The following is a 15,136-nucleotide window of genomic DNA, read 5'->3' as shown; positions in this document are numbered from 1 at the left end:
GCCCGCCCGCTCCCCTGCCGTCTGCAAAGTGCAGGAAGCCTTCTGCGCGCGTGCGCAGAAGGCTTCCTGCACTCAGCCTTCTGCGCGCACACGCAGAAGGCTTCCTGCACTTTGCAGACGGCAGGGAAGGGAGCGGGCGGGCGGAAGGACATCTCGCTGCCGCCCGCCCGAGTGTGGTCAGACTCGGTCCGGGCGAGATTTAAGGTACCGAAAGAGCTTCGAGGGGGCTTCTCGAGGGGGCTTCAGTGGCGGCAGCTGCCGCCCGCCCGAGCGCGGAGCCATCAAAGAGAATAGAAGCGGGCGGAGAGGGATCCTGCAGCCCGCATTTTTTATGGTACTTACGGCGCAAAAACTGGAAAGGGCGGGAGGGGTAAGTAAAGCCCCCCCCGCCCTTAATGGAACCCCCCACCCCAGTGCCGAACCGCAACTCCGCGGTTCCGTGCACACCCCTAGTTCCAGTAAGGAGTCACAGACAGACACAACGGGACGACCAGGAGGAGAAACTAAGCTTTTGTGTACTTTTGGAAGTATGTAAAAAACCGGAATACGTCCATAGGGTTTCATCAAGAATTTAGCAAGAGACTCTGAAATAAGGTTTAAAGATATACACTCTTCCACCACTATTTTAATCAGAAATTTGATTTTATCAGTGGGGTCATTAGGAATCAGTTTATAGGTGGTGGCGTCAATTTCCTTTTGATAATCCTGAACATTCATAATTACCACTGCTCCCCCCTTATCAGCTGGCTTAATTATAATGGTCTTATCTGATCTTAAATCATGTAGTGACTGCCAGTCCTGGGTAGAGAAATTTTTGTAACCTCTTCTACCTCTCCTTTTATGATCTCCCTGTAAAGAGCTAATCCTAGTCTCTATTTGCTTGTGAAAAACTGCTATAGCTGGGACATTAGGACAAAAGGTGGACTTAGTTCTAAAGCCCATTTTATCTGGAACTCGAGAGTCACCAAAAAATTTACGTAATTTCAATAGTCTAATTGACTACAGCTGGGGGGCTTAATTTGAGCAAGCCTGCTATAGACATTCATGGTTTAACATCTTTGCCATCCTTCAAAAGAGCCCTTAAGACACATTTTTTCAGCCAGGCTTTTTAAAATTTCTGAACTTCTTAAATTTTTAAATTGCTGTTTTTAATAGTTTGTTTTATTTTGTTTTTCTTGTCTTTATTTTCATGAACTGCCTAGGACCTTTGGAGTTAAGTGGTATATAAAATACATCAATAATAAAGAGGAGGCAGGCCTACAGATGGGGTATGCCCACGTCAGTGCCTGCTCTTCTGGTCAATGCCCCTGCCTAGTTTCATAATAAACATTTAGCATGTAAAGCTCAGGTAAACCTACGTTATGAGGTCATTTGGAATGATTCCATTTTGAAAGGAGGAGCAGATCTAGAAACTGAGTTGCTGATATTTTCACAGTGACAAGTCTGTTCCGTAGCTGAAGTATGTTGGTGCCATTCTCCCCGCTGTGTTTCAAGGCAGTGAACACTCTCCTTGCTGCTCGAGTTCGTTTCTCTGAATGGGAAGTCAACTGGATCCCCCTGGACAGGAAGCCAAAGGACTGGAGCCCCCTGGTGCTGCACAGAGGCGGCTGCTCCCAGCCTAGCCATCCCCATGTAGCAGGGGCGTAACTGGGGAAAATGCCGCCTAGGGCAAGCACTGAAATTGCGCCCCCCCCCCCACATCTGATATGCATCTTTCAGAAAACTTGTCTTTTACCATAATATTATCTCAAAAATACAAAATATAATATTACAAAAAAACAAAGCTGCTATTTAGTAAACAACAGCTAAGGGCATCAGAATCAAGGATGCACTGAACATAATGTGTAGAACCTGCTCTTCCTGGCCCAACAACCCACTCCTTATCCAAACCTCTAACTCTGTGGCAACTCAAGGCTTATAGACCAATGGTCTGACTCAGTATATGGCAGCTTCCTATGTTCCTAACTATAATGTAGTCAGGAATCAGTAAGTATATTTTTAGGTGCAATACCAAACACCTATAGACAAGATCACCTGATGATGTTGGACTACAACTCCCATCATGCCCAACCAGTGGCATTTGACTGTTGCTGGGGATGATGGGAGTTGTAGTCCAACATCATCTGGGGGCCCAAGTTTGTTACATATAATATAGATGGAATCCATATAAAACACCAGATGAAAGCTGTGCAGTTATTAGGAGAAACACTGTTTTAATAAACTTTCAAGACTAAACAAAATACCATTTTTTAAATTTTCCTCACTATTGCGCTGCCTCGCACTTAGGATTCTGACTCTTTTTTCACTTTTCATATAACTTTTAAGAACTGCGTGGCAGGCAAGAATGAATCTGTGGAACCTTTCCAGCATGAGTATGCAGTGATGGAGAAATCGAACTTGAACTACCTATCGCGAAGTCACGGGAGGAGCCCATCCCAAGGCAAAACAGTATGAAAAGAACTCCAACTGCTTTCAAGAGGTGTGGGCTGGGGGCGAGAAATCCAACCTAAAACCCCAAGGAAGACTGAGCCGTGATTTGTTTATTTCCTCCCCCCCTCCGCAGGTGTTTATTAATCCTAAATGATTTAATCTGAAGGAAGTGAGTGGACTGAACACAACTAAAGACACACACGTTTTAAGAAGAACTCACTTCCCAGGAAACGGCCTCTCCCTCTCAGCAGAGCTCCCAAGATAACAAGGCTTCACGTCCTTGTCTCGAGACCAAAAGCGGTCACTCCCCACTCTTAGCCACACGCCCAGCCCTTTTCGACCGGCTGGAAGAATCAGCCTCCCGTCCTGTTGCCATAGAAAGGAACCCATTCAGGTTGCAACAACGCTGCCTGAAGAAGAAAAAAAAACCCTCTCCACTCAACCTCCCCACCCCTCTTTGGCGAGTCCTCGTTCTCCTTTTTATGTTATTCCCTCAGGATACAGCCTGAGAGAGACCAAAATCAAGCGAAACCAGGCAGCAACACACAGACACACACACACGGGGGGGGGGGAGGGGAGGAGAAATTGTGTGCCTGGAAAACTGCGAGGGGAGAGTTTTAAAAGAAATGTTCCCCTTCCCGCCCTTTGCTAATGAAATTGCTGGCCGGGACAAGCAGCAACTCAGCGAATGTGCTGCCTGGTGGTGCCTGCTCCGCTCGCCGGTCAGGAGAAGGCCCCTTGTGAGCGCCTGATTCTCGGTGTCTCTCTCTTACTCTCTGTGACTGCCTTGCCTTGCCCACTCAAGGTGGTTTTTGGTTTGTTTGTTTTTAATAATGGGTTTACAAATAGGCACAGAGAGAGAGAGAGAGAGCGCGCACAGCAGGGCAATGTTGGGCTCATCGGCAGGGTGCGCCGGCAGATCTGCGCGCCCGTCCCCCGCGCCCCAAGGTTAGGGAAAGGGAAAGGCTCTCCAGTCTCTCCCTGCCGCCCACTTGCTTTTTTGTTCTTTGATTACCACAAGAGGTTTTTTTTTGGGTTTTTTTGCATTTTAAAATTTGTATTGACTTTTACGATTACCGCAAGAGGTTTAGCCCAGCTCGCACTACCATTAAGGCATCCACATTAAGGCACTTCTGAGTCTGCATAGAGCAAGCCCCCCCGTTGAACACAGGGACTTGACTTCTAAGTAAACGTGCATCAGACTGAGCGATGAGAGGACCTCCCCCACCTCCCCGACTGACTTAAAAAACAGAAAGCCCGCTTTAAAGTAGCTGCTGCCTCTTCCCTTTCCCCGTCAAGGTTTTCGAATCCATCCATCGAGAGCAGCCTACTTACATTTTTGTTGGGACTGGGGTGGGGGAAGTGAATCAAGAGAATGCTGGGCGGGCAGTGGGGGCCCGAGGGCAAACACACAGATGGTCGGAAAGAACAACGAAAACGGCCCGCACAGCACACGAAGAGCAGCATGCGCGCCCAGCAGTTGCTGCTGCTAGTCTCTCGCTCTCTCTCTCTCTCCCTGGCCCTGCCTCAACCCATGTGGTCAGGTTGTGGGCATGCGCACAGGCCCTCCACCCCTGCCCAGACTCTGAGTTCTTGTGAGTGCGCTGCTGCTGTGCCTGCATGAGTGGGGGGATGCCGGTGCCTGGAGCCGGAGAGGGGAGATGCCAGCTGTGGGCGCTGGCCCGGCAGCGCCCGATAGGAGAATTTTTTAAAAAATATATTAAAAAAATTTTTTTTTATAAAAATTATTATTTTTTATTGGGGGGGTGGCGGGCATGGAATTGCACCCCCTTCGAATGGCACCTAGGGCACGTGCCCTGGCTGCCCCCCCCCCTGTGGCAACGCCTCTGTCGTGTAGTTCCTCCTCACATCTCCAGGGCCAGTTGGGCCTCTTCTATTGGCCCCAGAGTCCACAGGGACAGCTGGGAAGGCATGTGGGGATGTTGGGAAAGCACATTGGGACACTTGACATTACAGATGGCCCATAGGATTTCCCAGCCAGTTCCATGGGCCCCTGTGGTGTCCAAAGTGTGGGAAACAGCCAAGGAATGATGACCCACTCTGGGAAGAGCTGCCTCCACCTAGCAGCAGGAGGGGGCTGCATATTCATGGGAATGGAGGGTCCTATGCAGAACCCTAATGGGTACCTTAAAATTAGCAACTATGGGGAGGTCCCAGAATGTCTACCATGGATTTCCAAGAGAAGATATACCTAAGGAAACGTTGTTAAAATAATGCAATAAACTCTCTCTTTTTGTGTGTGGTTTAAATGCCAAAGAATTCTCTCTTATTTATTACTGTATTTTTTTAAAAAAATGTATATACCCTGTCTCAATTAGTCCTACAACATTTCTTTTTGCTTATCTCTGCAAATTGGCTGCATGCATGTATAATGCATTTTTCATTTCTTGATTTATAATAAGTTTTAAAACATGCCCAGTCTGGAAAACAGTTGATGCTGCTGTGAATCTCTCTCTCTCTCGAGCCCCACCCCCATCCTTCGCTAGAGCCGGGGTTCCTTGCCTTGGTCCCTAGCTGTGGTTGGATGGTGACTCGAAGCATCCCCAGCCACAATGGCCTTTGGATTGCAAAGAGCTGCAAGAGTTGAACCACTTCCAAGCAGGGGAAGGAGGAAATTTCGCATCCAGTGGCACCCATCAGGGGATCAAGGGAGCAGAAAAGATCCATGGTTAATTTCCACAGCCGTACTTGAAACTGGAGGTGCCAGGTAGTGTTGAAGCTCAAGATATTGACTTTCCTGTCTGCCTGCCCACCCTTCAAGGGCTTGGCTTCTGAGCTGCCTGCAGCTCAGCATGAAGGCTGAGCATGAAAGGTCCCCTTTGCTAAGCAGGGTCTTCCCTGGTTTGCATTTGGATGGGAGACTATATGTGAGCACTTTAATATATCCCCCTTAGGGGATGGGACCATCCTCGGTGGTAGAACTTCTGCATGCTTGCATGTAGAAAGTCCTGGGTTCCGTCCCTGGCATCTCCATGCAGGACTGCGAAGAACTCCTGCCTGCAACCTTGGAGATCTGCTACCAGACAGTGTAGATGACACTGAGCTAGATGGACCAATGGTCATCCAAGGAATAGTCTTCCTAGTAGCTTCCTAGGTCATCCTATAACAAGGTCTCCCCACTGTCTTCATGGGTCTACAGGATGCACTGTCCGCCGCCGGCATAACCGCTGTGCTACTACCCTCATCAGAGGGAGTCCTGGCAGCCTTGCACACACAAGAGCGCCCTCGCACAATCCCCCCCGGTGCTCCCATTTATAAGTCCAGCAGTCTCAGAACAGGAGTTATGTTGGTGGAAGATGCTGCAGCACGTCAGCCATGGTTTGGGCCCAAGCCATTGGCTGAGATCCTCACTCAATGAGTCAATATTACTACTTGGGAGTTGCTCTAAAAGGGCTGCTAAATTATAGTAGAACTTCCTCTATTAAATTGAGTCAGGATGTGTCAGCTATGGTCAGCATCTGACCCCTAGAGAAGCCATATTCTTCAAGAACGTAGAAACAGGTTTTGTAACCCTAATTTCATAAACATGTTCTATCTATAGTCAATATTTCTTGCAGTCTGCCAAGCCTTAGCAACAACAGCCACCATTATGGCATATTTAAAGAATTCATTCTGAATGCTAATGTGACGGTGGGACAGGTTAGGACAGATATTTCATGTAAAAATGTCTCCTTCGTCTCCTGAATTAGCAGCCAAAGCATGGACGAGGCTCCAGACCATTTGTACATTTTTGAATCCTTCCTGTTTTTCTGCTGGTGCTCCCTGGATTCTCTTGGATCCACTCTAAACTTATTTTGCCTTTCTCCCAGCAGGTGGGACCTGCAACAAATGGAGCACCAGCTTAAACAGGCACAGAGGTTTAGGGGTGCTGTTGTGTTCCCTTCGCAGCTGACAGCACTACACTGAACACAGTGAATTATTCAACGTTCCCACCTCCTCCCGGGAGAATGAAAAGGCCAAACCCCCATTGGCCCAGAGAGTCGGAGACTTCTACAGCTGCAAAGGGGGTAAGGAGGTGGTTGGCTCTTTGGCGAGTTGAAGCAAGGATCAGTTAGTGGGATTTTTAAGTAGCAGTAAACTTCCCGAGGTAAAGCCAAAGGGACCGATTGAAGAAAAGCCAGGTGTGGGGTGGTGAGCGGCTAGGGGAAGAGCTGCCCAGGTGGAAGCCCCAGGGGCGAAGAGAGAGCCCGGGTGGCTCCCTGAAAATAGCTGGTGGGATTCAGAGCTGATAGGGCTCACAATGTAGAGACTGCTGAAGAAAGGCTTCCCATCGCCCAAAGGGACACATGCTTGCCAATAGCAACCATGGAAGATCACTGCTTGCAAAAGGAAACAGTTTAAGTTCACCACTTACCATTAGGGAACAATAGGGAGATCTGTTGGAGGTTGTAATTTCCCCGTGATGGGTTTTGTGATTAATTAGCAGAGCATTGAAGAACTTACCCATTCCGATTACAGAGTGGAATGCAGAGTTTAGTTGTTGCAGCTATATAGAGGAGAGGTGGTCTTGTGGTAGCAAGCATGACTTGTCCCCTGAGCTAAGCAGGGACTGCCCTGGCTGTGTATGAATGGGAGACTAGAAGTGTGAGCACTGGAAGAGATTCCCCTCAGGGGATGGAGCCGCTCTGGGAAGAGCAGAAGGTTCCAAGTTCCCTCCCTGGCATCTCCAAGGAAGGGCTGAGAGAGATGCCTGCCTGCAACCTTGGAGAAGCCACTGCCATTCTGTGACGACAATACTGAGCTAGATAGACCAATGATCTGACTCAGTATATGGCAGCATCCTATGTCCTTAAGACACATGGAGATCCTTGTTGAATTAAAATACTAAGTAGATTTAATGGTGAAGTACACTTTGGATAGGAAAGACCTAATGCTATCTAAAGACTACATGATGAATAGGAAGAGAGAGAGATGTTCCCATCTGCTCTGCTCTCCAAGAGGAAAGGAAGGGATTCTGACACATCACAGGAAATGCCTGAGTGAGGAGTCATATCAGGGGTCATAAAGTAGAGACAGATAGGAACAGCTACGGAGACCCTCACTCACTATCTGTGCTCTCACTGCCCCTAGTGGTCATCAGACTAGTCGGTGCAAAAGGTCGATGCACTGGGACTCCATCTCCAACAATTCAATTCAGTTTATAAGGATCAAAGATCAGCACACAGTTCAAAAATCCTGATACAAGAGTCCCCAAAAGTGAACATCGATACCACTGCATACACACACACACACACACACACACACACACACACACACACAGGAATGAGATGACAAAATAAAAAACAAGACGATATAAGAGCCTGTATTAACCATCTCCGACACACCGTGGGCAGGTCTGAATTGCAGCTGTACAGAATTTGGCCACCAGACGCGTGACATCAGTATATGTATCAGAAAGAAATAACTTTATATACTAGCTGATCCCGCACAGAGCATCTGTGAGCTCTTTGGGGCTGGCGGTTACCTCTTCCCTCCCCCCACCCGCCCCAGTCTCCACTTCCAGGCCCAGCCGCCTCTCCTCCCAACTGCTACTTCTGCCCCCCCTTTCTCCCCACCCCTCCTGGGCCTTGCCTCCACAGCTGGGCTGGGCCCGCTGCTGCCTTTGGCCTCTGCAGGCAGGCCTGCCGCTGTGGCAGCCAATCCTTCTGGGTGTGCCTCAGCCAGTCAGGCCCATCCGCTGCCCAGCCAATCAGCTGGGAGCTGGGACGCACATTCCAAGGCACACCCAGGAGAATTTATATAATAGATAAAACTCATCAGAATTATTTGGATATCTAAAAACAAGAGGAGCAATAAATCTAAGATGCAGATCATGGTAAAATGAGCAATACAAAAGCACATTACCTACTAGTTCAACATTGCCATTCCCACAAGGGCACAATCTCTCTGAAAAAGGAACCCTCCTAAATCTACCCTCTAATACCACAGAGGGCAACACATCCATCCGGGCTAGCCTCAGGGCCCTTCTGCGGGTTGGATATGTCAGATTATACAGAGGTTGGCTGGTTTTTGCAAGGGCTTCACTGCTGTAAGCCACCTGTAGCTTGATGGCCGACCTAAATCTATCTGCTGTCCCATATCAATAATATTCTGCTTAAGGATCACTCCGGCATTATCATAGCCTGGGAGGGCGGGGTTGGTGGGATAGAATTATATTGACTGTCCATATACCTTAAATTTTGTTCCCTATTGGCATTCCTAGGTTTTCTATTGTTGGCCTTGTTGGGAGATTGAAGATGCAAGAGATTAACATGAAACAAGGGTTTAAACACGGGACCCATTGAATGGAAGGAAGGGCGGATCGGGTGGAAAAGAGAGGCTTGGATGGTCTTGGTCATACACTCAGAGGTGCTTCTTCAGATCGTTCAAAACATTTTGCATTATCTTGTCAGAGCCTTATACAGCCCTATAAGGTAGGCGGTGATACTGTCAGGTACAGGAGAGCTGGTCTTGTGGGAGGAAACATGACTTGTCCCCTTAGCTAAGCAGGGTCTGCCCTGGTTGTATTTGAACCCGTTGGCCCAATGGTGGCTCCGCCCCTGATGCTCCCTCTTCTGACGGTTTACCGCCCCCCCCCACCCACCCTCAAATATATTTTAGGTTAGATTAAGAAACATCCAGATGTTGAAGATGAAAACAGGACTATGGGGCATTCCCTTACGGTGAGGATCTGGAGTTCATGCCACCAATGCACCTCAGGACAGAACCAGTGGGAGGAACAAGGCTAGAGGCAGGAATTCAACAGGCAAAGCCCACCCTAGTGCTTCCACGCGGGAAGCTGTATCTGTTGCATTTCTACCTCTCGCGTAGATGCTACCCTGGTGGTGGTGGCGGGGCTGGCGCAGGTGGGGAGGAGTTTCAGTCCAATGTCATAGGACTGGGAGTTAACAAGTCTTTTTCCGATGTAAACATTTTTTTCTCTTCTGAAGGGAAAGGGTGGGTGGTACTAAGCCCCCATTTCACTGCCGACAGAGATGCCAGCAAAGAGTTAAGGTGAGAGAGACATGAATCCTAGAGAGGGCAAAAAGGATCGTGATTGGCCACACTCTCTTCCTGTCCCACCCACTTCCCTGGGGAAGACGCGAGGAGGACTCCGGGATCATTTGCGCCCCCCCCCCCCCGCTGTGTGTTTATTTGGAGGATGATGAAGGGCAAGGAATGGAGGGAGGAGTGAGTGGGTAGAACCCCCCTGGTGGGGGGAGAGCAAATCCCAAGAAATGAGTGGGGGGGAGAAGAAAGTCACCCCCCACATCAGCTCATGGGGAGGTGGCCTGTGTGGGGCTGATGATCCCTCTGCAGTTCCTCCCAAGCCAAGACAAGCTTCTTTGCAAAAGGAGGAGGCTTTGAGCAGACAAAAGCCAGTTTTCCAGCTGCTTGCCATCAATAGCTTTGTGGGGCTCTAATGTGAAGCACAGTCAGTGGTGCGAGGAGGAGGAGGAAAAGGGGAGAAGCAGATCTGGCTGGAATATTTGGGGAGGAAAGAGGGGTGGGGGAGAGAAGGCTGTTGTGGCCAGCGGGGGACACACAGCCAGGCTTTTCAGGGAGGAGGCTCTGCATTGGTCTGTGACTTGCAAAGGAAGGAACCTCCTTCCATCCTGCAGGGGCCCTTTAGGTTTGGCTCCTTTTCTATAAAGGGAAGCTTCTGTCAGGAGCTCGGATAATCCCCTTTTCTTAGTGAAATGCCTCCATGACTTGGGGGAGTTCAAGCACAGAACCACGTTTTTGCTTTGCAGTACTCAGTGGCTTCATCCATTACAGCTGTTCCTGATGCAAGGACCAGTCTGTGGATAAAACAATTTTGGCCTTCTTGGAGGCTGCCTTTGGAGCACAGAATTGGAGATGGCAATGCAAGACTCAGGTGGCCCAGAGACCATCAAGGCTGGGAATGGTGAGGAATTCTGGGAAAGGGCTCTGCAGGGAATCCTTCAGGAGGACACACTCCCTTCAGATGTACAGTTCCAGCGCTTCAGGCAGTTCCGCTACCAGGAGGTTGAGGGACCCCGACAGGTTTGCAGCCAACTCCACCACCTTTGCCGTCGGTGGCTCAGACCAGAGCAGCACACAAAACACCAGATCATGGACCTTGTGATCCTAGAGCAGTTTCTGACCATCCTGCCCCCGGAGGTGGAGAGCTGGGTGAGGGAATGTGGAGCAGAGACCAGTTCGCAGGCAGTGGCCCTGGCAGAAGGTTTCCTCCTCAGCCAAGCAGAGGCCAAGAAGCAGAAAGAGCAGCAGGTGAGAGAGTGAGTGGGAGATGACATGAGTTTTCTTTATCATATGTTCTTGTACAGTTGAAACTCGGAAAATTAGAATATCGTGCAAAAGTCCATTAATTTCAGTAATGCAAATTAAAAGGTGAAACTGATATATGAGACAGATGCATTACATGCAAAGCGAGATAAGTCAAGCCTTAATTCGTTATAACTGTGATGATCATGGTGTACAGCTCATGAAAACCCCCAAATCCACAATCTCAGAAAATTAGAATATTACATGGAACCAAGAAGACAAGGATTGAAGAAAAGAACAATATCGGACCTCTGAAAAGTATACAGTATACTGTGCTTGATTGGCCAGCAAACTCGCCTGACCTGACCCCATAGAGAATCTATGGGGCATTGCCAAGAGAAGGATGAGAGACATGAGACCAAACAATGCAGAATTGCTGAAGGCCGCTAATGAAGCATCCTGGTCTTCCATAATACCTCATCAGTGCCACAGGCTGATAGCATCCATGCCACGCCGCATTGAGGCAGTAATTGCTGCAAAAAAACTTCTGAGGTGTGAATTCTCATTCTATCATAGCAAATGAGATTTTTTTCAATTAAACAACTCTCATGACCCCACTTTCACTTCTTCACACTTTCCTTTACTATGAATAATATGAGGAAGTAATCAATTTAGCACACTTCACCTTATGAAGACAAACCTCATAAAAATAAATTCACCAAAATTCACGTCCTGCCCAATCACTCTTAAATTGGGGATGGGTGGTAGCCTCCACCCATTAGACACTATCTACCAGCCCACCCCACTCCTTTGGGGCAGATCCACTTTCTGCCCCCAATCTGCCCCAAAGACACCCAAACTTCAAAAATTCTCAAAAAATCAGCCCTCTGCCCAATCCCCCTAAAATTGGGGTGGTAGCCTCCACCCATTAGGCACTACCACTCCACCCCACTATTCTGCCCCAGGCCCCACTTTCTGCCCCAATATGCCCCAATCTGCCCCAAAGACATGAAAATTTCAGAAATTTACCAAAAATCAGCCCTTTGCCCAATCCCCCTGAAATTGGGGTGGTAGCCTGCACCCATTAGGCACTACCACCCCACCCCACTCCTTTTGCCCAGATCCCATGCTATGCCCCCGAACTGCCCCAAAGTCACTAAAACTTTAAAAATTCACCAAAAAATCAGGATTTTTCCCAATCCCCCTGAAATTGGGGTGATAGACTCTAACCATTGGGCACTACCATCCCACCCCAAAATTTTGCCCCTGGGCCCCTTTTTACCCCCCGAATCGATTCAGATTCGGATTAAATCCGAATCCGAACCGAATCAAGGGTGATTCGGGTGACCCAGATTCGGGCACAAAACAGAACGGGTGATTTGGTTTGGGTCCGAGCCGAATCAACCGAAAACCCGAATTGCACACCCCTAGCATGTAATGCGTCTGTCTCATATATCAGTTTCACCTTTTAATTTGCATTACTGAAATTAATGGACTTTTGCACGATATTCTAATTTTCCGAGTTTCACCTGTATATGATATACCGAAAATCTGGTTCTTTGGGTGGTATCTGACACCAAAATTGATACACAAACAGGGAAAAGTGTAAACAGTTTACTTTTGCAGCAAGTAGGCAAGCTCGGGGTATCCCACCTTTCTGCAAGACCTCAGGGTGTCACTAATATGAGAAAGAAGTAAAACTAATTAACAGTTAAGTCTGCTTATTGAAATGGAGAATCATATAAGCAAGGAGAAATGTCCTTCATTTGCCCGGATTTCTCTCAGTGCCCTTGCAGGGGGAAGAATCCTAACCCTTCTCCCTCCATCACCCACCCCTGCCATTGTCTTTTCTAAACCCTGCCTCCCCCTCCCCTGCCTGGGATTTCTGTTGGCTTTTCAGGTGCAGGGGCCATTAGCAGAAGCAAACCCCAATGTTTCTGAGGCAGAGAAGACTCTATCAGACGCCAGATTGAAGCTGCTGCATGGAGGGAGCTCTCAGAAGGATCATGCAGATCCCACCTCACTGGGTAAGGAATAATGGATCAAACCACTGCTGGGTCTCCCTTAATTCCATGTGCCGAAAAAGGGGTACTTCTTGGTCAACCTGCATCTGTCTGTGGGGGACGAGCAGGGGTGCACTACTTAAATGCTGTGGTGGGCTGAAAGCTTTAGGGCACTGATGATTAAATTTAGTATTAATTAATTAATTGAATTAAAATGAAATTCATTAAAATTAATTGAATTAAAATTGAACTGTAGAAGCTCTTACAGGCCAAGGTGAATCAAATTAACCAAGCGGAGCTGGGAGCAGAGCGTCTGTGCCTCTGCTGCCTGGCCGGCTTGCTTCTCTGGGTGGCGAACCGGCTTCTTCTCACCCCCAGCACTTTCTGGCTGGCCAGAAAGCCGGTCAACCACCTACTCCCGCCCAGCAACCTGTCCGCCAATTCCTTCTGGCCGGGTAAGCTGCTACCTGCTCCTGGCAGCTGGGCCGGCCCGCTTCGTCTCACTCCCCACACTCGGCACTTTCTGGCTGGGAGTCTGGCTGGAAAGTCGGCCCGCCACCTCCTCCCACCCGCCCACCAATTCCCAGTGGGTGGGCTGGCACACCACCTGCTCCCTGCGGCCGGCCTTCTTCTTCTTACCCCCCGCCCCCACCCAGCACTTCCTGGTTGGCGGGCCGGCCAGAAAGCCAGGCCGCCCCCACCCCCGCCTGCCTGCCCACCCACCAGCCAATTCCCAGCGGCTGGGCTGGCCCACTGCCTGCTCCCTCTGGACAGGCCAGCCCACTACCGACTGGCTGGCTGACCCACCACCACTTCCCTTTTTTCTCGCCTGTCCCCATCATGAACTCTTGCGAGAACTGCCACACATGGGATTCGCAAAGGGTACGCCTCGGAGAAATAAATATATAGGTTGGATTAAACTTAATAACCATTATTTTATTTATTTATTTATTTTAAATATTTCTATACCACCCAGAACTTGCAACAGTACCCTCGTTGGATAACAACAAATGTGGATTTGGGGGAGGGGCTGCTCTCTGAGATGGTGTGGAAATCCAAGCAGAGTCATTCATTCCTCAATCCAGTTGTGACTTCAGAATTAATTGAATGGAGGTATCCAGTTGGAGCGTAGGTGGGGGCACCACTCCACAGGAGTGAGGGCAAGGCGGCACATTCTGCGGGCTTGCTCCACCTGCCCTCCCCCACTCCCAAGCCTCCCTGTCTTCCTTCAGTTGGGGCTGGGAGCTTCTTGGAAAGGAGGGCGGGCGGCTGGGAAGGCAAGCAGAGCGCTGCCTGGCCCCCCTTTCTGCTGCCCTGCCTCCCCTCGCTTCCATCGGGGCCTGGGACTGAGGGGGCACATGCCTTCTGATGGAGACGGAGTGTGCATGTGTGCCATCATTCTCATCAGGAGGGCAGAGGGGCCCAGGAGGGAGAGCACCAGCTCCCACCCACATGCTCTCCTTGCTGGTTCAGCCGGCAGCAGCCGCCCCTGGCACATGCCTCTGAGAGAGAGAGAGAGAGAGGCAGTGCAGGACCTTTAGGACTGCCTGCCCACTGGCTTGCCTTTCCTCCACTGGCTGAGCAACAAGTATGTATTCAACTGGACTCCCTCCCTTACCCCCCGCTCCCTTCTCCCCACCAGTTCCTGAGCCCCTCGCTGCTTCTGGGAGCTTCCTGGAAAGGAGGGCCTGTGTGCGCCCTGAAACGGATACAGAGCACCTGCTTGCACTGAATGAGGCCACGCATGTGCCCGGTATCTTCTTCAGGGCTCAAACGCAGCCTTATTTCCATGAAGCTCATGTCCCAGAGGGACTCAGCAGCTGGTGGGGAGAAGTGAGTGGGGGCGGGGGGGAGCGAGCCCCATGGAGAGTGAGTAGTGGGCCAAGAGAAAAGGCTGGATGTTGTGCTGCTCAGTTGATGAGATGGACAGTGGACTGTCAACCTGATCGTAACTGCGTTGGAGCAGGGAGCTTTTAGAGTAGTTGCTCTGCAGACTTGATGGGCAGGGCAGCACGTGGGGAAGGAGACTGGGGAGTCAATTTACAGTACAGACTACTACTACTACTACTACTACTACTACTGCTGCTACTATAATATTTATATACAGCTCATCAACCAAAATTCTCAAAGCAGTTTACATAGATGAATCAATCAATCAAAGAAATATATCCATGGGATCAGCGAGCCCCTGGTGGTGCAGTGGTAAAAACTGCCGCCCTGTAACCAGAAGGTTACAAGTTCGATCCTGACCAGGGACTCAAGGTTGACTCAGCCTTCCATCCTTCCGAGGTTGGTAAAATGAGTACCCAGAATGTTGGGGGCAATATGCTAAATCATTGTAAACCACTTAGAGAGCTTCCAGCTATAAAGCGGTATACAAATGTAAGTGCTATTGCTATCAGTGCTTTTGCAGGGAAGGGACAGAAGCCAACAACACTTCTGGATCTCATCCC

The 15,136-nt window shown here is 49.4% G+C and overlaps 1 pseudogene; it reads left to right on the top strand.

Annotated features, from left to right (window-relative positions):
- Window positions 1-15,136, top strand: part of LOC128347571 (zinc finger protein 729-like) — a 55,813-nt pseudogene that overhangs the window by 948 nt on the left and 39,729 nt on the right.

This window comes from Hemicordylus capensis, chromosome 2, assembly GCF_027244095.1.
Source record: "Hemicordylus capensis ecotype Gifberg chromosome 2, rHemCap1.1.pri, whole genome shotgun sequence".
Taxonomy (NCBI): Eukaryota; Metazoa; Chordata; class Lepidosauria; order Squamata; family Cordylidae; genus Hemicordylus; species Hemicordylus capensis.
Note: the sequence above shows the minus strand (reverse complement) of the source record. Positions and strands in the feature narration are given on the sequence as shown.